This window comes from Petaurus breviceps, unplaced genomic scaffold (assembly GCF_028583685.1).
Source record: "Petaurus breviceps papuanus isolate PSGF00001 unplaced genomic scaffold, PetGlider_PUasm1.0 90633, whole genome shotgun sequence".
Classification (NCBI taxonomy): domain Eukaryota; kingdom Metazoa; phylum Chordata; class Mammalia; order Diprotodontia; family Petauridae; genus Petaurus; species Petaurus breviceps.
The window spans coordinates 7,034,545-7,061,716 of NW_027187293.1; positions in this window are offsets into that span (position 1 = coordinate 7,034,545).

A 27,172-nucleotide genomic window follows, 5' to 3' on the forward strand; every position below is an offset into this window, starting at 1 on the left:
ATCATTCTGCAAAACTCACAATGATTAGCCTCAAATTCATTTTTCCATGTTTCAACACTATTAGTAAACATCCATCACAGGCCCTTTAGAAAATACATGAAAGGACAAAGGACATTAATGTGAGAGGTTTATATCAAATGTCAAGAAGAGGACAGTAAAAAGAGTTGGTAGAAGCCATTAAAAAATAGCTTACATATGACTTGGATTTCAATGTACTTTCACATAGGCTATCTTATTTGAGCCTCACATAATTCTCTAAGGTAGGCTGGGCAGGTATTTACCCTCGTTTAGCAGATGAGCAAATGGAGGTGCACAAAGCCTTGTTCAAGGTTTCGTGGCTAGTCAATGGAAGAAACCTTGGAAATGGAAAAATTCTTATAGTACTGTTCTTCCTAGAATACCACACTACACTAAACTACTCACTCAATGAGGTCTTGGCATCTTTTCTGGAGGTTTTACAAAATCAAGTAGACTGACATCTGTCTAGTGTGAATTACTTGTGCCTGGATCTCAGGATAGCAGGCAGACCAAGTGACTTTACATGGTCCATTTTAGCCTTCACACATTTTGATTAAGCTATTACGTAAAACAGATAATATACATCTCCTGCTCTGTAAGCTTTGCAATTACAGACTTCAGTCCCCAGCTGTTGGGGGTGGGAAGTAGAGCAATAAGGATGTAACTCATCAGTCGGGTGCAACCAAATCACAGTTGCAATGCTGCCCCTGGGAAAAGGGAAGGGGTAATAATTTCTGGCAGCTCTGCTGAAAAAAAAAACTTCCCTTCTCTCAGCCTGAATAATTCATGTGGGATATGGACCACCTTCTTTTGGGTCTGGAATTGTTATGGATTCTGAGAGATACCCAGGATATCAGTGATGACCACAGATGTCTTGGGCAACTGGGAGTCAATAATAATTACTAATTTACAGTACAGTGAAACCAACTGCCAGCTGAACACAAAAGTGGGACTATGGCGACTCCTACTTCTCACTCTGGCTTGAAACATAAGTACACTAATGATTCATTCCAAATGTGTCACTGGGATTTCTTTCAGGTTTTATACAACTAAACTTCCTCACTCCACTTTGAATCTCTAGTTCTGTCTGGTTTCAACTCCACAGAACAAGATAAGTGGTGTATGCTGCTAACTCAAGCTTTGATTGACATTATCTCTTATACTCCTCTCCCCCCTGGAGGACTGGAGAGCACAGCACATTTTGTTTCTGTTTAGTTATTTTTAAGTTGTGTCCAACTGTTCATGACCCCTTTTGGGGTTTTCCTGGCAAAGATACTGGAGTGGTTTGACACTTCCTTCTCCAACTAATTTTACAGATGATGAAACTGAAGCAAACAGGGTTAAGTGACTTGCCCAGGGTCACACAGCTAGTTAGTGTTTGAGGTCTTTCTGACTCTAGGATGGGACTCTATTCACTAAGCCATCACATGGTAGTAATTTATAAATGCTTATTGGACTATTGGATTGAATTAGATTCTCAGGCAGATGGGAATTCATTCTATTTTAAAGTAATCTTTGTAGAAAAATAATCCACAAAGACTTTTTCCAAACTGTGCCCACACTGAAAAGCTCCATTAGGACATTTTGATGTGTCAGTAAATGCTGGATAAAAATGATAGGATTTCCTTAAGATTCCTACATTGTGTTTACTTGTCCTATCCAGACTGTAGCACAATAAGTCTTGGAGCCTCTTGTTTGAAGGTTGTCAAGGTCTCGTGGGATGCTGGCAAACAGGACTAAAGAGAAAGATTGCCACATAGGCTGCTTTTCAACGAAGGCCCTAAGCAGTCCACGGTTGTGAGAAGCAAGAATGTGAAAGAGCAGGCTCTTTCTTGTTTCTTATTACACAGATCAAAGGCACACATGCACAGGATGGAATAATGGATCACAAAGCATTTTGTCCTTCAGCCATTCCATACCCCCAGTAGTCATTATAATCAGTGGCTTCATCGTTGAGCCTGAAAGAGCTAAAAATAGCAGTCTTTGGGGAAATAGCTAAGCAGAGGCAGAATAAAAAATTGATGACTGAGTATTTTGTATATGTGAACCTAAGATATACAGGGAAGGAAAAGGAGAAAACAAAAGAATAATATGTGAAATGCAAAAAGCTCAAAAGAGCATGTGCAATTAGTTGCTGAAGGACTAAATAAGAAGACAATGAAAAAAGGCTAGCTTGGGTATTAGAAGAGATAGGTTCAAATCCTAGCTTTGCCAATTACCACCTGTGTGACTCTGGGCCCCAATTTTCTCATCTATTAGATGAGAGGATTTGACTAGAAGGGGAGGGGGAAGAACATGTGGCCTCGAGGCTGGTAAGAGTACTCCCGATCTAAATTGGTAATTCCATGATTCTAACTCCAATTGCTAGTGTGTTTCTTCAGAGATAATGATAACAACAAGAATAATAACTAACATTTAGACATTGCCTTAAAACTCACAAAATTCTTTACTTCTTATTTTATTTTATTCTGAACTTGGGAAATAAAACACATCTTTCCATCACATAGCTGAATAGAACAAAAACAATTATACATAAAACTACTATGTACAACTTGCCACTCCTTTTAAATATAATAAAGTTATCATATAACTTTCTTATTTTCTTTTTTCCTTCTGCCCCTTGCCCTAGAGATGGCTATCATTAGACACAAGAGAGTGAGGGTGTGTGTGTGTGTCTGTGTGTGTGTGTGCGCGCATGCACACGCACGTGCAAAATCATCCTATCATCCTATCCATACTTTTATTTATCAGTTCTTTCTCTGGATGTAGATAGCATCTTCCTTCATATATCTTTGCAGGCAATTTGAATATTTATAAAAGTTAAAATTACTTAGACACTCAAAGTTGTTCTTAAAATAATATTGCTGTTACTGTATACAACACTCTGTTGGTTCTGCTCATATCACTCTTCGTTATTTTGTGCAAGTCTATCCATGTTTTTCTAAGATCACTGAGCTCATCAGTAATGTTCCATCACAATCATATACCACAAATTTATCAGTCATTCACCAACTGGCCAGTATCTCTACATTCTCCAGTTCCTTGCCACCACAAAGAGAGCTGCTATAAATATTTTAGAACATAAAGTTTCTTTTCCTTTTTCCCTAATCATCTTTGGAACTAGATGTGGTATTTCTGGGTCAAAGGGTATCGGTAGTTTAATAATGCTTTTAAAATGCTTTATAAACATTATCGTATTTTGTCCTCATAACAACCCTGGGAGATTATACCCATTTAACGAATAAAGAAACTGTGTCAGGCAGAGGTTAAATGACTTGCCTAGGATTAAACAGCTAGAAAGTGTCTGAGGCTAGATTTGAGCTGAAATCTTCCTTACTTCAAGTCCAACACTCTATCCACTACACCAGTTAGCTGCCTATGAAGATCCCCTTCCATCAACTTGGAATATATCTTATATGTTAATAGTTGCTTTCATGTTGCTTCCCCCAGATCCTGATGGCAGGATCATGTTTTCGCCTTTCTTTGCATCCCCCGCTCTCAGCACAGTGTGTGGCACATAGTGGCTTGGTTGGGTGTGGTCCTTTGTTCTCAGAGAGAAACAAAATGACATCACTATGTTGATGTGTACAGTATGTCCAACTGAGGCTAATGAGACCAATATAAGCTTAGAAGGCTCCACCACAGTTTGGGCACAAATAGTTCACATGAACAGTTGGAGTGAAGATGCCTCTAAATCTTGAGCATCTTACAGAGTAAGACCTAAATGAATGATTGACCAATTGACTATGAGCTAATTCAGCACGTATTAATATTAAGTAATACTGTGCATAAAGATACTATGTTAAATGCTAGAGAAGATGCTGAGATAAATAAGATACCATCAAAATCTTTATAGATTTAGTCTACTAGAGGGATACATATAAGTGGAAATCTCAAAGATCCAATAATACATGATAAATCAATGCAATTCAGCAATCATTTATTGAGTGCTTACCAAGTGCCAAGCACTAGAAATGCTAATCCTCAGTCAGTTGGTAAATAAACACTTTTTATATCCTTACTATGTGTCAAGCATGGTGCTAAGTGCTGGGGATACAAAAAAGAGGCAAAAGACAGTCCCTGCCCTCAAGGAGCTCACTATCTAATGGGGGAGACAACAAGCAAACACATATGTAAAAACAAGCTATGAAAAGGATACCTAAGAAATAATTTAAAAAGGGATGACCCTAGAACTAAGACAGGGTGGGAAGCCTTCCTAAGAAGATGGGATTTCAGCTGAGACTTGAAGGAAGGTAGGGAATCTGACAAGTGAAGATGTGGAAAAAGAACTTTGCAGGAAGAGGGAACAAAAATAAAATAGTCTCTGCTCTTAATGTGCTTACATTCTACTAAGGGGAACAACATGTAAAGACAAAATACTTAGAAAATATATTTGGTGGGGGGAGGGTAGTAAGGACAAATTATGAGGATGGGGAGAGAGACAGAGAAAGAGAGAAAGACAGAGACAGACAGAGAGAGAGAGGGAGGGAGATAGATGAGACAGAGGGAGGGAGGGAGAGAGATAGATGAGAGAGAGACACACACACAGAGACACACAGAGAGAATGAGAATGAATCAAAGGGATAAAAATCTCACACAGGAAGTGGCATGTAAACTGAGACATGCAGGAAAATAAAGATGCTAAGAGGCAGAGGTGAAGCTGTAAAACAAACAATTCAGGCATGGAAGAGAGCCTGAGGAAAGGTATGGAGGCAGGAGATGGATCAGATGTAAGGCCATTGAAAATGCAGGGTGATGTACATAGTAAAAATCATATAAGCCACAGAGTTAGGAGACCTGGTTTCACATAGCAGCTCCAATAGTATGTGACTGAGAAAAGTCATAACCTCAAGGAGCTTCAGTTTCCTCATCTGTGAAATGGGAATCATAATAACACTTATACTGCTTCAAAGGGCCATCATAATAAAAATTGGCTCTGTTAGAGTGAGGCTTCCTTGTTTTAAAATTCTTTAATTTATTAATTTGTTTGTTTCCTTTTAGTTTACAGGATTCAATTCTACAATTCCTTGAATTTCACATTTTGTCCCCCTCCCTCCCCTTCCCCCCCCCCATGGCGTCTTATAATCAAGTATAGGATCTGTAAATACTTTCACATTATACAATGGTCAGGTTATAAGGATGGATTGTACCAGCTGGAATGAAAAATGGTAAAGAGGTCATAAAATCAAATAAGAGAACGAAAAAGATCAGGTATTTTGCTTCCACCTGGATATAAATTTAGTTCTTTCTAGTTCTTTCTCTGGATGCTCGTTTTTCTCTCCATCATGCGTCTTTTGGGATTGACTTATATCCCTGCATTGTTGAGAAGAGTCCAGTCTATTGAAGTTGGTCATCACACATACATTGTGTCTGTAATTGTGTACAAATTCCTCCTGGTTCTACTCTTCTCACTCAGCATCAGTTCTTTTAATCCTCTCCAGGTAAATATGAAGACCGCCTGCTACCCGTTTCTTATAACGCAATAATATTCCATAACATGCATATACCACAACTTGTTCAGCCATTCCCGAATTGATGGACACCCCTTAATTTCCAATTCTTTGCCACAACAAAAAGAGCTGCTATAAACATTTTTGTACATATGGGTCTTTCTCCCATTTCTATGATCTCTTTGGGATATAACCCTAGGAGTGGTATTGCTGGATCAAAGGGTATGAAAGTATTTATAGCCCTTTGGGCATAGTTCCAGATTGCTCTCCAGAAAGGCTGGATCAGTTCACAACTCCACCAACAGTACATTAGTGTTCCAGTTTGCCCACATCCTCTCCAGCATTTGTCATTTTCCTGTTTTGTCATCTTAGCCAATCTGACTGGTGAGGTGTGGTACTTCAGAGTTGTTTTGATTGGCATTTCTCTAATCAATAGTGAATTAGAGCATTTCTTCATGTGCTTATAGATAGCTTTAATTTCTTTCTCTGAAAACTGCCTGTTCATATCCTTTGACCATTTATCAATTGGGGAATGACTTGAATTCTTATAAATTTGACTCAGTTCTCTGTATATTTTAGAGATGAGTCCTTTGTCAGAGACATAGGTTGTAAAGATTCTTTCCCAATTTCCCACCTCCCTCTTAATCTTGGTTACATTGGCTTTATTTGTACAGAAACTTTTCAATTTCATGTAGTCAAAATTATCCATTTTACATTTTATAATGTTCTCTAATTCCTGTTTCGTCATAAAGTCATTCCCTCTCCACAAGTCTGATAGGTAAACTATTTCTTGTTTTAGCAGACTGCTTACAGTATCAACCTTTATACCTAGATCATGAACCCATTTAGATTTGATTTTGGTATATGGTGTTAGATAATGGTCTATGTCCAGTTTCTGCCATACTATATTCCAGTTTTCCCAGCAATTTTTGTCAAATAGTGAGTTCTTATCCCAAAAACCAGGGTCTGGGGGTTTATCAAACAATACATTACTGTAGTTGTTGACTTCTGTATCTCGTGTGCCTAATCTATTCCATTGATGCACTCCTCTATTCCTAAGCTAGTACCAAGTAGTTTTGATGACTGCTGCTTTATACTACAGATTGAAATCTGGTAAAGCTAGTCCACCTTCCCTAGCATTTTTTTTCATTAATTCCCTTGATATTCTGGACTGTTTATTCTTCCAGATGAATTTTGTTACTATTTTTTTCTAACTCTATAAAGTAGTTTTTTTGGTAAATTAATTGGTATGGCACTAAATATATAATTTAATTTAGGTAAAATTGTCATTTTTATTATATTAGCTCGACCCAGCCATGAGCAATCAATATTTTTCCAATTAGTTAGATCTGACTTTATTTGTGTGAAAGGTGTTTTGTAGTTATGATCATACAGGTCCTGGGTTTGTTTTGGCAAGTAGATTCCCAAATATTTTATAATGTCTACAGTAACTTTAAATGGGATTTCTCTTTCTACTTCTTGCTGTTGAGTTTCATTGGAAATATATAGGAATGCCGAGGATTTATGTGGGTTTATTTTATATCCTGCAACTTTGCCAAATTTATTTATTGTCTCAAGCAGTTTTTTTACTTGATTCTCTAGGATTCTCTAAGTATATCATCATATCATGTGCGAAGAGTGATAGCTTGGTCTCTTCTTTGCCTAACTTGATTCCTTTGATTTCTTTTTCTTCTCTAATTGCTACTGCTAACATTTCTAGTACCATATTGAATAAGAGGGGTGATAGTGGACACCCTTGTTTCACCCCTGATCTTATGGGAAATGCTTCCAGCTTCTCCCCATTGCATATAATACTTGCTGATGACTTTAAATAGATGCTACCTATTATTTTAAGGAAGGCTCCATTTATTCCTATACTTTCTAATGTTTTTAATAGGAATGGATGCTGTATTTTGTCAAAAGCCTTTTCTGCATCTATTGAGATGATCATATGGTTTCTGCTAGTTTTATTGTTGATATGCTCAATTATACTGATGGTTTTCCTAATATTAAACCATCCTTGCATTCCTGGAATAAATCCTACCTGATCAAAGTGTATTATTCTTGAGATAAGTTGCTGTAGTCTTTTGGCTAGTATTTTATTTAGAATTTTTGCATCTATATTCATGAGGGAGATTGGTCTATGATTTTCTTTCTCTGTTTTATCTCTTCCTGATTTAGGTATCAGTACCATATTTGTGTCATAAAAAGAATTTGGTAGAACTCCTTGTTCACTAATTTTCCCAAATAATTTGTAGAGTGTTGGAATCAATTGTTCTTCAAATGTTTGATAGAATTCACTAGTGAATCCATCTGACCCTGGAGATTTTTTCCTAGGGAGGTGACTGATGGCTTGTTCAATTTCTTTTTCTGAGATGGGATTATTTAAGTAATTTACTTCCTCTTCAGTTAATCTGGGCAACTTGTATGTTGCTAAATATTCATCCATTTCCCTAAGATTGTCAAATTTATGTGCATACAATTGGGAAAAATAATTCCTAATTATTGTTTTGATTTCCTCTTCATTGGAGGTAGATTCACCCTTTTCATTTTTGATACTCATAATTTGGTTTTCTTCTTTCATTTTTTTATCATATTGACTAAGGGTCTATCAATTTTGTTGTTTTTTTTTTTCATAAAACCAGCTCTTGGTTTTATTTATTAGTTCAATAGTTTTCTTAATTTAGATTTTATTAATCTCTCCTTTAGTCTTAAATATTTCTAGTTTAGTATTTAATTGGGGATTTTGAATTTGTTTTTTTCTAGGTTTTTTAATTGCATGCCCAATTCGTTGAGCTCCTTTTCTCTAATTTAATCACGTATGCACTCAGGGATATAAAACTTCCCCTAAGAACTGCCTTTAATGCATCCCACAGATTTTGGTATGTTGTCTCATTATTATCATTCTCTTGAATGAAATTACTGATTGTTTCTATAATTTCTTGTTTGACCCACTCATTCTTTAGGATCAAATTGTTTAATTTCCAGTTAGTTTTTAGTCTGTCTTTCCCTGGCCCTTTATTGCATATAATTTTAATTGCATCATGATCTGAGAATGATGCGTTTAATATTTCTGCCTTACTGCATAGGATTGTGAGGTTTTTATGCCCTAGAACATGGTCAATTTTTGAATATGTGCCATGAACCGCTGAGAAGAAAGTATATTCCTTTTTATCCCCATTCAGTTTCTCCAGATATCTATCATACCTATCCTCTCTAAAATCCTATTCACCTCCTTAACTTCTTTCTTGTTTATTTTGAGGTTGGATTTATCAAGTTCAGAGAGGGGGAGATTAAGGTCTCCCACTAGTATAGTTTTGCTATCTATTTCTTCCTCTAATTCCTTTACCTTCACCTCTAGGAATTTGGATGCTACACCACTTGGTGCATATATGTTAAGTAGTGATATTGCTTCATTCTCGATGGTGCCTTTTAACAGGATATAGTTTCCTTCCTTATCTCTTTTAATTAGGTCAATTTTTGCATTTGCTTTATCTGAGATAAGGATTGCTACCCCTGCTTTTTTTACTTTAGCTGAGGCATGATATATTTTACTCCAACCTTTTACCTTTACCTTGTGTGTATCCCTCTGTTTCAAATGTGTTTCTTGTAAACAGCATATTGTAGGATTATGATTTCTAATCCATTCTGCTATCCATCTCTGTTTTATAGGAGAGTTCATTCCATTCACATTTACAGTTATGATTGTTATCTGTTTCTTTCCCCTCATCCTATTCCTGCCCCTGTTAATGTTCGTATTTTCCCTCCCTTCCCCCCTTAATAGTTTTCCTTTTGACCACCACCTCCCTCAGTGTTCCCTTTTCGGCCCCCCTCCCTTTTCCTCCCCTTTTCCCCTTACTACTTCCCTCCCTACAAAACACTCCCACCCCCCTTTTGTAACCCTTTCCCCCTCCTACTACCTGTAGGATATTGTTATACTTAATGAGGTATGCTATTTTTTCTTCGCATCAAGAATGACAGGAACAGATCTCATGTGAAGCTCCTCTCCCTCCCCTCTTTCCCTCTAAAATGATGTGTGTTCTCCTTGTTTACCTTTCTAAGTCACTGTTGCTTCTTGTAATTGGAGGTTGAATTTTCCATTGAGTTCTGGCTTTTTTTATCAAGAAGGTCTGGAACTCTGTTATATCATTGAATGACCATCTCTTTGCCTGGAAGAATATGCTCAGTCTCGCTGGGTATGTGATCCTTGGTTGTAATCCGAGCTCTTTTGCCTTCCTGAAAATTGTATTCCACTGCCTCCGATCTTTCAGTGTGGAGGCTGACAAATCCTGTGCAATCCTCACTGTGGACCCTCGATATTTGAATTTTTTCTTTCTGGCCGCTTGAAGTATTTTCTCTTTTATCTGGTAGTTCTGGAGTTTGGCCACAACATTTTGAGGCCTTTTCAGTTTGGAATCTCTTACAGCAGGTGTCCGGTGGATTCTGTCGATTTCTATTTTCCCGTCAGGTTCTAGTATCTCAGGGCAGTTTTCCTTAACGAGCTCTTGGAGAATGTTGTCCAGGCTCATTTTTTCATCATAATTTTCTGGCATAATTCTATGATTCTCAGATTATCTCTCCTGGATCTGTTTTCCAGGTCAGTTATTTTTTCTTTGAGGTATTTTACCTCTTTTTCTAATTTTTCATTTTTGTTGTTTTGCTTGGCTAATTCTTGGTTCCTCATAGAGTTATTTGTTTCCATTTGTTTAATTCTGGTTTTTAGCAAATCATTTTCCTTGGTTAATTTTTGAAGCTCCTTTTCTATATCATACACTTTTCTTTTTAGAGAGATGTTTTCCTCATTATAATGTTTTTCGAATTCTGCTATTTTCGTTTTGAGGGAATTATTCATTTTGTCTTCTATCTCTCTCATTTTGCTTTCAAAGTTCCTTTTGATCTCATCTAGGAGAGCCTTCTGTGCTTGGGATCCATTCCCTGTTGAAGTCTCAGCTGTGGGTGTGGAGTCCACATTGTCTCCCTCTGAGGTTGGTTCCTCCCTCTGAGGATAGTAGGACTCCAGAGCCTTTGTCTTTGTAGTCTGCTTTCTACCCATTTTGAGGCAGTGTCCTAGCCACGCCCTTCCTCTAGGATCCCAAGCCTTTACTGTAGAGGGTTTTGCCCTGGGGCAAGAGTTACTATGTTTTCAGGGTCAGAGGGGAGGTTTGGAGCAAGTGGGGTTCACTCTGTCATCCTAGTCTTTGGAGGTCCTGAAAGGGCCTTTTTTTTTTTAAAGATTTCTGGGCTATGAAGTGGTAGCCCCAGGAGTGTTTGCTGTCCAGTACAGGGGCCCCTGTATTTGCTTCTTACCTTGCTCTTTCCAGTCCCAGCCCTTTGGTGATAGGTCTGGTAGTGGACCTTGTGGTTGGTGGGAAGACTTGCCCTCGGAGTTGGTCAGGCCCCTTCCAGGCCTGCGTCTGCCAGCAGCGCCACGCCTTCCCGGCCTGCGCCTGCCGTGCCGCCGCTGCCGCACCTTCCCAGCCTGCCTCCACCGCGCTGCCGGGCCTTCCCGGCCTCGTGAGTCTTCCTTTTTAGTGTGAGTTGGACTTGAAAACCTCTAAAGATCCTTTCAATTCTGAAATTATATGATTCTGTGAAACTTTACCTTAAATCCTAAAAGGAGACAAGGTACAAAATCTCATCCTATATGAGTTCAAAGGGGACAAAAAAAGCTATCAACAAAGGGAAAAGCAGTAAGGTTTCACAAATACATTGTATCCCTTAAATATCACAAATTTGACAATTACAAAGTATAATTCATCTTCCCTTACTAAACCTGCCTAATCTCTAAACTTCACTATTTCCATTGAGGTAGCAATCATGACTCTATTCATCTTGATTTACAACCTTGTAGTCATCCTTGAATCATTCCTTTTCTTTATCCTCAACACAGCCAATCAGCTGCCAGGGCTTGTTGGTTCTATCACCGTTGAATCTCTCATATCCATCTTCTCTCCACTGATGTGGAAAGTTCAGGCTCTCATCTCCTCTCATCCGATGCACTACAATAGTCTCCCCAATAATTTCCTTATTTCCACTTTAAAGTGTTTTATGATTTCCTTCCCCTCTCTAATTTATTCTCCACATAGTTACCAAAATAATCTTCTTCCTGCATAGCTCTAACCCTAACACTCCTTTGCTCAAAAAAATTTAGAGGCTTCCCATTGTCTACAGGAAAGGGAGACTGGAGAGAGAGAGAAGAGAGAAATAATTTATTAGATACTTATTATGTGCCAGGAATTATGCTTAGCACCGGGGATACAATTATAAGCAAGGCATCTTTTACCTCATGGAGCTTACATTCTACTGGGGAAGATAATACCTACCATGTTTCCCCGATAATAAGACACTGTCTTATTAATTTTTTTTGGACAGAAAAACACCAGAGGGCTTATTTTCAGGGGAGGGCTTATTTTAATGAACATTGACAACAATTTTAATAAACAGGTCACTAGAGTAGCAATCTCAATAGGGCTTATTTTCGGGGGAGGGCTTCTTTTAGAGGAATCTTACACAGTAAGGGGAGGGCTTATTTTCGGGATAGGTCTTATTATCGGGGGAAAATGGGTAACACAAGATGATAGAGAGGGGACCAACAGGGCAAGCCAGCTGACAAGGAGAAGTGGAAGAGTGCCCTCTGGAGTGGAGTAGAATTTTGCTGAGCCCCACCTGAAATATTCTTTGGGACAAGGAGTCACCAATCAGGAAAATGGAGGCCTTGGGGCAGAGTTTCTCTTGGGTGGTGACGTGGTTGGTGAGAAGGAACAAAACAGCATTCCGCGTAGGGAAGGCAGTTAATAAAGATTGTGTGCAACAAAATTTGTTGAGGACCTGCCTATTACTTCTTATTCTAAGAGATATATTATGTGGTCAGTGAAGCTGTTATTTCTTAAAGAATACCCTAAGCATAAGTGAAATTTCTTTAAAAACAATAGATGGGTTAAGACTGTTGAAATCAGAATCATATAACAGGGAGCAAAGGGTCAGCTCCATTTTTGTTCATGTAATGTATTCACTTGGTTCTCAGGTATCAAAGCAGAATTCACTTTGTTCATATGGATCTTGTTATTAAGATATTCATAAAGGTGCATAATTAAATGGTTACAATACCCAAGACACCACTGAAGAGTATCATTTCAAGATCAGCAGCCTAAATATCTTCTGTGTAGACACTGTCGAATGACATCCTGATGGCTTGGTCAAAGTATTAACACACACCGTGCCAAATAGCTATGGATTACTATTTCCCTATATAAACAATGAGATAATAAGAATGTACCAGCAGTTGCCTGCACTGCCCACCATTTGCAGGCAATGAAAAAGTAGGTTAATTTTCCACCTGGCTCTGAAAGGGCAGAATGACCACACTGTTGCATTAGCCAGCCCAGATTACAATGCTTTTCATTGCAACTTCTTTCTAAGGCCCTGAACATGATGATTTTTAATGGAAAGAACTTCAAGAGTCAACATTGGAAGTGACTGCTAAATTGACTTTTTAATTTAGGACTTCCTTGGATTCTCATTGGGATTCTTTGCAGCATAATCCCATCTTCAAAAACCCTTTAACTGACTTCATCCTCCAGCTAGTTATGTCTGAGACACTGAAGCAGCTTCCTCCCCTCCCAACTCCTCTCACCCATCCTCCTCTCTTCCAACAACTGCATCATCTTTTAGGAGCTCCAGAGACTGCAATTACGAATTTATTGCTCTGAAGGACATTTGAGAAAAGATTTTAGAAAAATGGACAGAGGGATAGAGTAAGAAATGATTTGTGTAAGTATTAAGCTATGTCTCCAACTAGGTGATTTGACAGGTAAGGACCTTGCCATTTTCAACATTCAATCTTTGTGATAAAACCTCTCCAAATTGCCCATTAAATTATATATGCTGTGTATAAAGCACAAAATAGCTCCAAACCAGCTGCCAGAGCCATCGAATGTAACATACAAAGCTAAGCTATGCATGATCGGTTTGCTCACGGAGGCAAAGTTAGCATTCATTTTAGTTTCTTCCATTTGCAATCTTCGAAGAGACATTAGAGAATGCAATCATCAATGGTCCTTAAAGGGAGTGCCAGAGAGATCATTGCTTAGTCACATTTCTGGCAAGCATTTACTGAATGACTTCAAGAATGAGGTTCATCTTAGGATAGAGTCTTAGTATTCACTCAGAATTACCCCAGCACCCTATGGGAAGGGTCAGTGGAAGTATCCCCTGTCACCACAGGGTGGTGACCAGGGACATGGAGATATGTTGAGTCCATCATTTCACAGAAGGAATGTAAGTACACTATGGGTAATGATTGCTTCCCTTTTCTCTTTGTATCCCCAGTTCCAGGCTCATAGGAGGTGCTTAATAAATGTTTGTTGATTCACTGATGTCATCTCAAATTTTTGCGGATTCTGGATCTGGAACGAAGCATATCATTACAAATAGTCACATGCTTTCTGTGCATAGGCCAAGGTGCAGGGTGATGGCTAAGAAGACAGTTAGCTGCCTCATATTGGAGATCCTCAAAGACTTTGCAGGGACAATTTCTAAAAGATGCTTGTTTATGTCTGGGTCAGAGTGACAGTCTCTTCCAACTCAGATTCTTTGAGACCATGCAGTTTCAATGGGTCTTAGCTTCTCATTGCAAAAAGAACACTTTCAGGCATATTTTGCTTAATTATGAAACTCATCAAATGAGGAAAGGCTGAACAAATTGCTATATATGAGCACAATGGAATATTATTGCACAATAAGAAATGATAAATATGAAGAATTCAGAGAAACCCAGGAAGACATTATGAACTAATACAGTGAAATCAATATAATGTACACATGATAACCACCTCTTTCAATAAACTCAGTGGCTCCCTATTACCTCCAAAATCAACTATAAACTCCTGTGTTTGACATTCAAAGCTCTTCACAAACAAGGCAGTTCCTACCTTCCCAATCTTCTTACATCTTACTTCCTCCACAGTCTATAATGCAGCCATATAGATCTACTCTGTATTCCCTTGCAGGAAACTCCATCTCTCCATGATTTTGCACTAAGTCCCCATTGCCTAGATTGATTTCCTTACTCACACCCATCTCTTAGAGTATCTTACCTCCTTCGAGACTCAGCTCAAACACAACATTCAGTCTGAAACCTTTCCCAGCCTCCCCTCCCAGCTGCTAATGCCTTCCCCTCTAAGACCTCTCTCTCTCTCTCTCTCTCTCTCTCTCTCTCTCTCTCTCTCTCTCTCTCTCTCTCTTTCTCTCTCTCTGTCTCTCTCTCTCTGTCTCTCTCTGTCTCTGTCTCTGTCTCTGTCTCTCTCTCTCTCTCAAAAAAACAAGCAAGAACCATGCTGTCTCCCTCATTAGATTGGAAAACTCTTTATCAACAGGAATGGTCCATTGGATTTCTTTGTTTCCCAGCATTTAGCACAGTGCCTGGCAGATAGTATATGCTTTATAAAGGCCTAGCCCAAATGAATGAATGAGAAAAGAAAATTTCTTGCTTCTCTATTTGTATCCCCAGGCTTTTAAACAGTGCTTTGCACATAATAAACACTTAAAATATTTTTATTCCACCCTTAACTTTAGAAAGGTAGATTGGGACCAAGTTATGAATTGCTATACAGAGGAACTTATATTTGATTCTAGAGGAAAGAGGGAGCCATAAAGAATAACATGGTCAGACTTACACTTTAGGAAATCACTTTGGCAACAGTACACACTGTGGTCCTTTTTATCCATAATGTTCATATATGACTGGTTGGCTCCATGGAGTAGGACCTGATATTAAAGAAGCCAGTTAGCTTTGCTTGGTTTAATAGTCACAGCCTACACTCCAGCCCTGATGAACTGGGCTACCCACGAATCAATGATATTTTTCACAAAGAATTTCTGAATGAAAAGTTCCTCACCATCACAAGAAAAATTCCATGCAATAGAGCAAATATACCCATTATTTATTCTCTGTTCCCCACAGCCAGAATAATTTTGAACATACACTATAGCACTTTTCTGTAGCTGAGCTTTTTAAGTGAAGAAATGCCCAGTACATTGGATGGATCCCCTGTGGCAAGCTTATGAAAGGTCATGGATAAGAATCACACAGGATGAGGGGATATGAATGTTTTGGGAAGAACACTATTGAAGAGATCATAGAGTCATAGTTTGAGAGTCAGAAGGACCCTCAGAGGCCATCAAGTCCAACCTCTTCATTTTACAGATGAGGAAATAAGCACAGAGAGGTTCAGTGACTTTCCCAAAGGCACACAGCCAGTTAAATGACAGAGGCAGGATATGAACCCATGTCTTCCTGATGCCCAAGACAAGTGTCCTATCCACTATGCCATGGAATATGTTAATGAGACATGGATCCATTTGAGTATTTGATCATTTTGGATAATATTGCCACCAATGCAGATTTTAATTCTTCCATACCTACTATCTTAGGTGACTCATGTCCAAATTGTCTCATACATCCTCCAAAAAATACATGCCCAAAATACCAAAAGGTTTCCTCCTATTCTTAGAATAATAACATAGTTTACATTCATATATTAATATATACATCTTATTATGTGCCAAGAACTTTGCTAAGCACTTTACAAATATCTCATTTGATCCTCACTTCAACCTGGTAAAGCAGGTACTATTATTATCCACATTTTGCACATGTGGACACCAAGACAAGCAGCAGCCATGGCTGCTTCAGAAGGTCCAGGCCCACAGATGGGGGGGCGGGGCAAACAGCTGATTACTCATCCACTGCAGGAATCTCTTTGCTGGTGCTGAGGCAGGATTCTCTTGCTTTGCTCTGCTAGGATTTAGGTCGCAGACTTGGGTGGCAGTTCTGGGGTAAGGAGGAATGCTGGCATGGCAGAGCTTGTGGCGTCTGTGGAGGAGAGTCCTCCTCACAGTTCTGAGGCAGGTGCCTAGAAGTAGCTCTGAAAACAGCTGTGCATAACCCCAGAAATTTGGGAAATAGCACTCTCCATTTTAGAAGGAGAGTTCTACTGTGGCAAAGAGTTCAAAAGTCAAGTAAATGGCTGGGAAAATGAGCAAACACAGGAAAAGTAATCAGACTACAGAATCCTTCTTTGGTGACAAAGAAGATCAAAACATAAAACCAGAAGACAAAAAAAGTCAAAATGAGGACGTCCCAAGATACAAGGGATAACCTTGGCATCTTCCATGTCTGATACATGTCATGGCATCACCTTCCTGAGGTCATGATCCTCTAAGAGAATGAAGGACAAACCGCAGCAGCAAAAGCAAGCTCTAAGAGAAGAACTCCAGATTAAGAAACTGAGGATCAGATGATGTAATTCCTTATCCCACCAAATTAACTTACTTATCCAACAATGCACAGAAAGTTGGCTATCATGCTTCTATCCTCTTTCTCAACCTTTTATCCCTCTCGCTAAGCCTAGGCCCATGCTGGCATGTGAAATCCAAGATATCCTTTCCTGACTAACAATGATAGATATCAACCACTGAAACGTATTCTTGGTATTATAAACTGACTCTATTTTAATTCTGAGAGAAGTCTTGAAGATGTATGCAGAACTACCAATGATAGGAAGAAGAGATTTTTTTTTCCTGTTGGGAGAATGGCAAACACTTCTCATCATATGGAATTCAAACACGTTGTCCACACAAAGAGCATACTATCTAGATATCTTTTTATAGGGCAATTTTATCATAGAAAGATGATAATTCATAAGAGATGAGTTATCCAACATGTAGGAAAGTTTACTGAGGCAATGAAAAGCTAAATGATTTGACCAGAGTCCCGTAACCAGTATATGTCCTAGGAGGGAATTGAAATCCATTCTTTCTAACTCCAAAGCCAACTATACCATGCTGCCTGTAAGATCATAAGGTGCAAAGGAAATGATACTAGAAAAATCCAGGTAGCAGAGTGCATAGAGCCATAGGTATGCAGTTAGGAAAACCTATTATTCAGAAACTTACTAGCAATCTGACCCACAAGTCACTTAACCTCAGTCTGATTCATTTTCCACAACTTTTGAATACTTAGGACTTGAGGGGCAGCTAGGTGGTACAGTAGATAGAGTCCTGGTCTGGAGCCAGGAGGACTTGAGTTCAAATGTGGCCTCAGATACTTGAGACTTTTTTTTTAAGCAGTTGGGGTTAAGTAACTTGCTCAAGGTTACACGGCCAGTTTGTGGGGGGGGGGGGGGGGGGGGGGAAGGGGGGTGGTTAAGTATCTGAGGCTCGAACCGATCCCAGGTCCTTCCGACTCTGGGGCCGGTGCTCTTACTCACTGTGCCACCTTGCCACCCCCAGATACTTGATACTTATTAGATGTGTGTCCCTGGGCAAGTCATTTAACCCTGATGGTTTTTTTTAATCCAGCTTTTAAATGGGAATCATAACAGCATCTACTTCATAGAATTGTTATGAGGATCATTTCCCATAAAGTGCTTAGCATTGAATCTGGCAGATGCTTAATAAATGCTTGTTCCCTTCCCCCAATATACATTGGTTAAGGCAGGAATTCACCATTCCATTAAAATCACAGGTCTATTTGATTCCCTACATGAAACCATTTTAAAATCTATGTCCATATTACAGCTGTCTCAGAGGATATCCCTCACTTTTAAATAGTTCATCTCAATTTCTGTTGGCAAAAGGGGGAGAAAGAATCAAGAAACTGTCCAAGTCCTATTTAAGACAAATTTTTGATGTTTTCTCTTCTATGTGCTGCTAGGTTATGAAGCAAAGAGAAATGAGTGTAGTCTGGAATATTTTAATCATAAAACTAGATATGTTTCTGGAAGAAGGATCCCTCTGATTATATAGGAACTTCAAAGCTTCATTTTGACTGTGGGAAATAAAAATAATTGAAAATTAAAGGTGAGAGCTCTAAATTGCTGAAATGGGAAGCATCTTAGCATCAAGCATCAGTTCAGTGTTTTGCCTTCTAAGAAATCAAGATGAGAGAAGCTCATTAAAGGAGACAATTTGGGTTTAAACACAACAGCCATCATTTCTGTGTGTGATTTTTTTAAAAAATCTGCTCCAGACATTGGTACAGTCACCTCAAAGAACCATCTAAGAAATGACTCAATGAAAAAGAGCAAAGCAGAGAACACATTTTACTGTTAAATTCAACAGTGCACTAACGGTGATTTCCAGATCATTGGTGATATAGGGTTAGAAGAAGAGAGGATTTAATTAGGAGACTAAGAGCACATTTTTAGAGTCCCAAGTCTTCAAGTAAGCCTTTCAAATCCTTTTTGCATTGTCTACTGTGACTGACAGTCATCTCCAGTTGTCCTGATCCATATCTTGCCACTGGACCCAGATGGTTTCAGAGGAGAACATGAGACTGATGACTTTGCTCAGCCTTCTCTCTCTTAAAACCCAATTCACTTTCAAGTCATGGCACCACCTTCCTGATGCCATGGCCCTCTTCTTGGAATGAAGGACAAACAACAACAACTGTGACTGACAGTATTATTTATGAAATTCAAGTCTTGCTTCTTTCAAGAAGCCTTCATGATTTCCACAGACTCCTCCATACCTCAATGATCTCCTCATTTTCAGATTCCCTCACAGTCCAAGCTACATAACTGAGCACGTAGTTATACAGAGCATTTCGTTGTTTTCATACTATTGCAGTTGTGATGATCTTCACAATTTAAGTCCAGAGCACTGGGTTCAAATCTAGTTTTAACCCTTACTAGTTGTGGGACCATGGAATAGGGCAGTGGTATTTAATAGAAATGGGAGCCATTAATCCATACATAAGGATTCCTGTGGACTGCATAATGACTTAGTTTTAAAATGCAGTATTATCTATGATACCCCTATACCTAGGCTTAATAATCCATATACCAATGAAATCACAAGTGTGGTCCTTATTCCTGTAAATAAATAGTAGACAGTCACTGCCCTTGGGAATTTGCAATCACATTAGAAAAAATCTTGCAGGAAACAATTACAGTGCAGTATCTGATGAGCAGAAGACAACATACCATATGTGAGATTAGTCAGGGAAAGGTTTCTTGGGGAAAAAAAACAAGTTTTGAACTGAGTCAAAGTATAATGGGCATGTGTTAGCAAGAAGAAAAAGGATCTGGGAAATGAGGTAAGCAAAGAAGCAGAAGTAAGAATTATCAAACTGAGCATCTTTCTACCTTTTGAGCATTTGCTCTTAGTACTCTCCTTCCATGTATTCTACACTTAAGGCAGATTAAACTAATTATCATTCCCTATACATTTAAGATGGATCAGTAGATAAAGAACTGGACCTGGACTCAAGAAGACCTAAGGCCAAATTCAGCCTCTGACACTTACCAGTTTTGTAACCCTGGGCAAGTTACCTAACCTCTGTCTACCTCAGTTTCCTTAAATGTAAAATAGGGACAATAACAGCACCATCTTCCCAGGGTTATTATGAGAATCAAATGTGATATTTGCAAAAGGGCTACCCTACTGTGTGCCCAGCTCACAGTAGGGATTTACTAAAGCTTGTTTCCTTCCACTCCTCCAATCAGATGTATATATCTTTTGTAGGCTGGTCATCCTAGTCAACCTATGTCATAGGCTACCACCATCTCACAGATATAAATAGGAGTCATCAGTACTCCTATTCAGAGTTGAGATGTTAAGGAATTGGGATGTTCTCCCAGCTGGGGCTCTGACAAAAGCATAGGAAAGGCTCAGAACTACAGAGGGCTAAGACATGGAGTTCCATGAAGCTGTTGGAACATGGGAAAAAATCCAAGTCTTAGTTATTTAGATAGTGTGGGGTGATGGGGTGGGAGGGTGGAAGGGTTCTTAAAGGGACCACTTATTTTTCCATTCAGAACTTGAAAAAATATTTTCACACAGTATATTCTTCATCTGTTCTTCCTAATGTTTTGTTCTCTCCTTCAAGCCTAGGTTCTGTGTTTATGTCAAAGGATCTCAAAGGCTATCTACTGAGATATCACATTAGGGTCAAAATTATTATGTGGCATAGAGGAATCTTTATCTTATAGGACATTGATTTTTTAAAAATGTTTATATTTTACAATTAGTCAGGGCATTTGGCCAGAGTCTATAATCAAGATCTAATTGCTTTTCCACTGATGGCTTCTAATAGGTCCAGACTGAAAAAATAACAGTGAAATTCATTTAGAGGAACAAAAGGTCAAGAATCTCAAGGGGAATAATGAAAAGAAGGAGAGAGAAGGAGGTCTAGTAGTACCAAATATCAACCTATACTACAAAGTAATGATCATTGAAACTACAGGAACTATTTAAGAAACAGAGAGAGATCAATATGTGAAACATATTAGGTAGATAACATACATCCATACAAAAGTAAATCATCCTAGTAGCTAGCTTCGTATTTGACACACTCCCAAACCTGAGTTACCTAGGTAAGAACTCACTACTCAGCAAAAAGCTTCTGGGAAACTGGAAAGTGCATGCCCCAAACTAGGAATATACCAACATCTCATGTCGTATCTAAGATAAGGTCAAAATGATTACCTGACTTAGATGTAAACAGTAACATAATAAACAAATTAGAAAACCAAGAAAGGTCTCTTCCTACACACACATACATACACACGCATGCACACACATGCACGCACATGCACACACACAAACACATACAGAACTAATTCAAATTATAAGAATAAGGGTCATTACCCAATTGTTAAATGTTTAAGAAAATGAACAGTTTTCTAAAGAAGAAAACCAATCTATCAATAACCACATTAAAATAAATGTCCATCACTAATAATTAGAGAAATATCAATTAAAACAACTTTATGATTCCATCTCATGTTCATCACATAGGTGAAATTAAAAAAGAAAAATTATAAATGTCAGAGGGCTATGGAAAAGCAGATATATAAAGGAATTTTTGGTGGAACTTTGAGTAGGTACAGTCATTCTGGAAAGCAATTTGGAACTATCCTCCAAAATTACTAAACTTTGACTCCATATTAGTACTACTACTACTACTACTACCACCACCACCACCACCACTACTACTACAATATCCCAAAAAGACCAAAGAAAGAAAAGGATCCATATTTGCTATATATAGATAGGTGATAGATAGATGTATACATGTATATGTATGCATAGCAGTTCTTTTTTGTAGTAGCAAGGGACTAGAAACTTGGGGGATTCCTCTAAGTTGGGGAATGGATGAACAAATCATGGTATGGAGTGGAATGGTGTATTATTGTGCCTTAAGAAATTATGAAAGGGGTTTCAATGAAACCTAGAAAGACTTGTATTAACTGATGCAGGGTGAACAAAAACCGGGGAACAATTTACATAATGTCAACAACATAATAACAAACATCTTTGAAAAATTTAGGAACCTTGATCAGCTCAATAACCCACCAAGATTTCAGAGGACTCATGATGAAAAATGCTGCCTATCTCCTGAAAGAGAAGTGATGAACTTACAGTACATATAAGACATATTGTTTGGAAATGACCAAGATGGATATTTGTTTTGCTTGACAATGCATGTTTGCTACAAATTTTGTTGTTGTTGTTGTTGCTTAATTTTTGTTTACAATTGTGGGAGGGATTGAAAATATTTTGTTGATTGAAAACAATAAATTTAATTTTTAAAAAGTAAACTTTGGATAAAAATCTATTATTATTGTGTTTCTTTTCTCTTCCCAAGCTTCAATCCAGAAGGATTTGGGGGAATACTCCCCTCCTCCCTACCCCCATTTTACAAACTAACAGAATAGTCCTTGGGTTAATTAATCCATCCACAAAGCATTCCTGTCTTGCTTCTCCTAGCATTAGGTATATCATGGAATGCAAACAGTGACATCTTCTGGTTGCCCAGTTAATAATGAACACTTCATGAACCAGAATTTTATCCACATGTCAATTCTCTTTGCTGTAGAAGGATGATTGACCCTCCAAGAATCAGATAAGAAAGAGTTTATGGTAGAAAGCAAATTTTGTAAATAGTATTAAAAATATTTTCTGTCTCCCTAGAACAATACAGGGACAAGAATACTAAAGAATGTGTTGACACCACTTCCAACTGTCCCCATATTACCTCCCTGGGTACAGGTGCATTGCGGCACCTGCAACATTGAAAATGCAACTAATTGTAGAAGCAGTTGGCCTACATCCCCTTTATTTGAGGACACAGATGGCTGGTTGCAGTCACAAGGAGCAAATTAGCAATTAGCCAATCATGCTTCCAATTAGTTGTGTGCTCAAGTAATTGCATTTGCCCAATTGTGTCAGGAAAAATGAAGGCCCTTGGAAGAGTTGACCCCACATTTTTCCAAATGACTCTGGAAAATGATAAATGAGAAGAGCTAGCTATCTAATAATGATCTCAAAGAGAAGGACAGCTATTGGTATCATTGCTGTCCAATTTCTGATTAGTTCAGCATCTTGTATTTAGATCCAATTTTCTACACCTTTGAAAGGTATGTAAATCTCTTTGTTCTGGCCAAAGTGAAGGGATTGATTCATGCCACATGTTATGCTATTTGGCAACTGATCATATAATTTATGCAATTTGTTGAAGTGTTTTATATGAAGGCGATGAAATTATATTGATTATTGTTTATACTTTATTAACAAGGAGGAAGAGGAGAGAATAAGCATTTACATAGCAACTTCTATGTACCAGATAGTGTGTTAAGTGGCTTTACAAATGCTGTCTTATTTGATCCTTACAACAACCCTGAAAGATAGGTTCTATTATTCTCATTTCACAGTTGAGGAAACTGAGGCAAACAGAAGTTAAGTACTTCCCCAGAGTCAGTCAGTAATTGTCTAAGGCTAAATTTGAACCCAGGTCTTCCAGACTCTAGGCTCATCTCTATCCACTGCACTTGCTCACTGCCAGCAGGAGTAGGAGTAGCAGCAGCACAGTTATTATCATCACTCTCATTCTGCATATGAGGAAACTCACAAAGAGTTGGGAGCAAACATAATTCACAGCAAGCTTAATTCAAGTGTTTTAATTTCCCCCGGCTTAGTCTCATACACATACATACATCATATATTCATACATACACGTACATATAAAATGAAAGTAGCCTCTACTAAAGTCCTGCCTACTCTGATATATTATGAATGGTATGGATGAGACCCCAGATCCTTAAAGGCCATACTATTTAGAGGTATTTAGATTTAAATCTGGAAGTGATCTCAGAAGCCACCAAATCCAATCCCCTTATTTTTACAGGTGGAGAAACTGAGCCATGAAGTTTAAGGACTTGTCCAAAGTCAGAAAGCTAATAAGTATATGAGGTGGGGTTTGAACCTAGATTACTCTGGCTCCAAGACCAGCATGGTATCCACTAAAATAAGTTGCCTCTCCAGTCAAAAAGCATTATTACAGACTAACAATATGCCAGGGAGTGGTAAATATTAGGGATACCAAGGCAAAAGTGAAACAATTCCTGCCTTCAAGAAGCTTACATTCTAACGAAGGAGTCTATTACCTGCAGTAGATCTGGCATATCCACTCAAGCTAAAAAGGTTTCTAGTTTAAGATCATAGCCAGGCAATCTGTCACCTGAGAAGGAGTTTTGCTAATTACTGAGGCTTTTTTCATCACCAAAAAGCTCACAAACCAGGTAATGCCTTTTTTTTTTAGCTCCAGCAATTGATGAAATAGTCTAAAAAGATGTGGATGGGTTGAAATCTACGCTGGTATAGCATCTGCCCATAAGGAAGAATTACAGAATATTTGAAATATTTAACAATAAAAGTATCATATCCTGTAACTGAGAAAACCCAGTAAACAAAAATCTTAATCTGCAAAGTGGATAAATGAGGGGTGATTATTTGCTTTGTAAAAGGATTCTATACTTCACAGGGGTGAAAAGTCCATGTGAGGTGCCTTTTGAAGGACAGAATCCCTAATGCATTAGAAATGGAATTCAATTTGCCAAAAATTCATTTTAAACATAATTTTCTCAGAGGCACAGATAAATCAGAGTACAACTGTGCAAATACCAAAGATGATTTTACATTGCTATTTCTGGTGTGCTTTGAAGGAAAGAGATTGTAATTTTACACACACACTGTCAGACCCAATTGATATGGTTAGTTTTGCTGAACTGTTTATATGATGGATGCAGAGTGAAGTGATCAGAAGCAGAAGAACAATTTATGAAATAACAAAGACAAACATCTTAGAAAAAGTTAAGAATTCTAGTTAGTGTGATGAGCAGCCATGATTCCTGTTTTTCCCAAATGTCAGTGGAGAAAAGGAGAGAAAAATTGATTTATTTTTTTAATTAAGTAAAATTTTAAAATATAAGGAAAAGAAAATGAAGATATAAAAATCAAAAGATATGAATAAATTTCTAATGGAAGGATATAAAATAATAGAAATGTCAAAAAGGAATATCAGAAATAATAGCCCCACTCTATCATGATCCTGTCAGACCACATGAGGAGTATTTTTCATGGTTACATAGAGTAGGTACCACATTTTAGGAAAAACCTTAACACTTCTAAAGGAGGACAACCAAAAAGCAAGAGGAAGTAAAAATGGGCTAGATGAGGACTGGTTTAAAGAAATTTAAGTGTTTTATCTCAAGAAGGGAATACTGTAGGAATTATGATAGCTGTCTATATTTTAAATACTTCCATGTGGAAAATGAAGTAAACTTTTTTGTCTTGTCCCAATAGGGCAAGATTAGGAAAAAAATGGATGGAAATAGCAGAGGAATCAATTTAGGATAAATATAAGGGGGGAAAACCTGGTAATAAAATGAAGCTGTTGCTCTATAGCAGGTACATAGTACTTTAAGGTTTGTGAAGTATTTTACAGACATTGTTATATTTAATCCTGCAAACAACTTGGGAAATAGGTTCTTTCACTATCTCAGAAGGGAACAGACAAGCAGGGTAGTGTTGTTACTACCATGTTAAAATTAATATATGCATAAGAGTAGGGGTTTCCATTCTACTCTATTTCATGCCATCATGGAAGGCCCAACTAGATATACTAAAATAATCAATCAAGAGTACAAGTCCCTAATCAATTTGGGAGGAGTGAAATGATTTGATGAAGACAGATGACATCACACAAGAAATGTCTGAGATTGGCACATGTATAACATAGCAAGCAAGGTTGAAATTAAGCATTCCTTGAAGCAGTCCTGTTGAGTGATGGTTAAATCCAAGGGCGAAGGGTTCCTAGAAAGGAATGGCAGGGACAAGTGGGGAAGAAAGGTCATATTTTTCTTCACCTCTAATTAACCATGTGACTCTCTTGTGACCTTTATAAGGTTGGAAGATAAAAATTATCCACTAGAGCAGTAGACAATGTTCCCAGAGAGGCTGATGGCAGCTCCTACTTGCAAGCTAGGACACATAACAAGAACAAAAAAAAAGCAGCTTCAGGATTCTATAAGTGCATTGACCCTCAGATCCCAGTAAAGAGCTACACTTAAGGGGAATTTCATGAGAACTCCATGAAAAAAGTAACACCTAAAAACCAATACCAAAGAGTTGATACTTTGGCCATGTGTGCCCTCTAAGCTCATTCTCTTCTAAAGACCTTGGTGTGGACAAGGATGAACTCCTAGTTTCCTGAGAATGTTTCCCTAATGATTGTCTTTTCTATACTTTTTCAATAAATCCCTTTTCTAAAAGTTAATTAAGTCTGGCTGGTAATTAATGGAGAACACACCAGAGGAGGCTTGTGAGTGATAGCATTAGAGGCCACACATGTTCAGTATTATCCTTGGAATCATAATAAGAAAAGTAGCCAGCTGCCTACTTTTGGCCCCAATCTGCCTTCCTTTCTATCATCCCCCCTTTTATATCCTTTCCCCCTACTTTCCTGTAGGGTAAGATACCCAGTTGAGTGTGTATGTTATTCCCTCCTTAAGCCAAATCCAATGAGATTAATTGACCTATTCCCTTTCACCTGCCTGCTCTTACCCTCCATTGAAACAGTTTTCTCTTGCCTCTTTTATATGAGATAATTTACCCTATTCTATCTCTCCCTTTCTCCTTCTCCCAATATATTCCTCTCCCACCTCTTAATTTTATTTTTTAGATATCACCCTTCATATTCAACTGATCCTTTGCCCTCAGTCTATGTATACATGTACACCCATATACACACTCCCATATATGTATTTATATACACATATACCCTCCTATCTATACATATATATGTATGCATATAAATATATACACATATATATTCCCTTCAACTATTCTCATTCAGAGAAGTCTCATGAGTTACAATTATTTTTCCATGTAGGAATGTAAATAGTTCAACTTTAATAAGTTCCTTATGATTTCTTTTTCCTGTTTACCTTCTCATGCTTCTCTTGCTTCATGTAGTTGAAAGTCCAATTTTCTGTTCAGCTCTGGTTTTTTCATCAAGAATACTTGAAAGTCCTCTATTTCATTGAATAGCCATATTTTCTCCTGAAGCATTATACTCAGTTTTACTGGGTAGGTGATTCTTGGTTTTAATCCCAGCTCCTTTGATCTCTGGAATATCATATTCCAAGCCATTCCATCCCTTAAAGTAGAAGCTTAGAGGTCTTATGTTATCCTCATTGTGTTTCCACCATACTCAAATTGTTTCTTCCTGACTGACTGCAATATTTTCTCCTTGACCTGGGAACTCTGGAATTTGGCTATGATGTTTCTAGAAGTTTTCTTTTTGGGATCTTTTTCAAGAGGCAATTGATGAATTCTTTGCATTTCTATTTTGCCCTCTG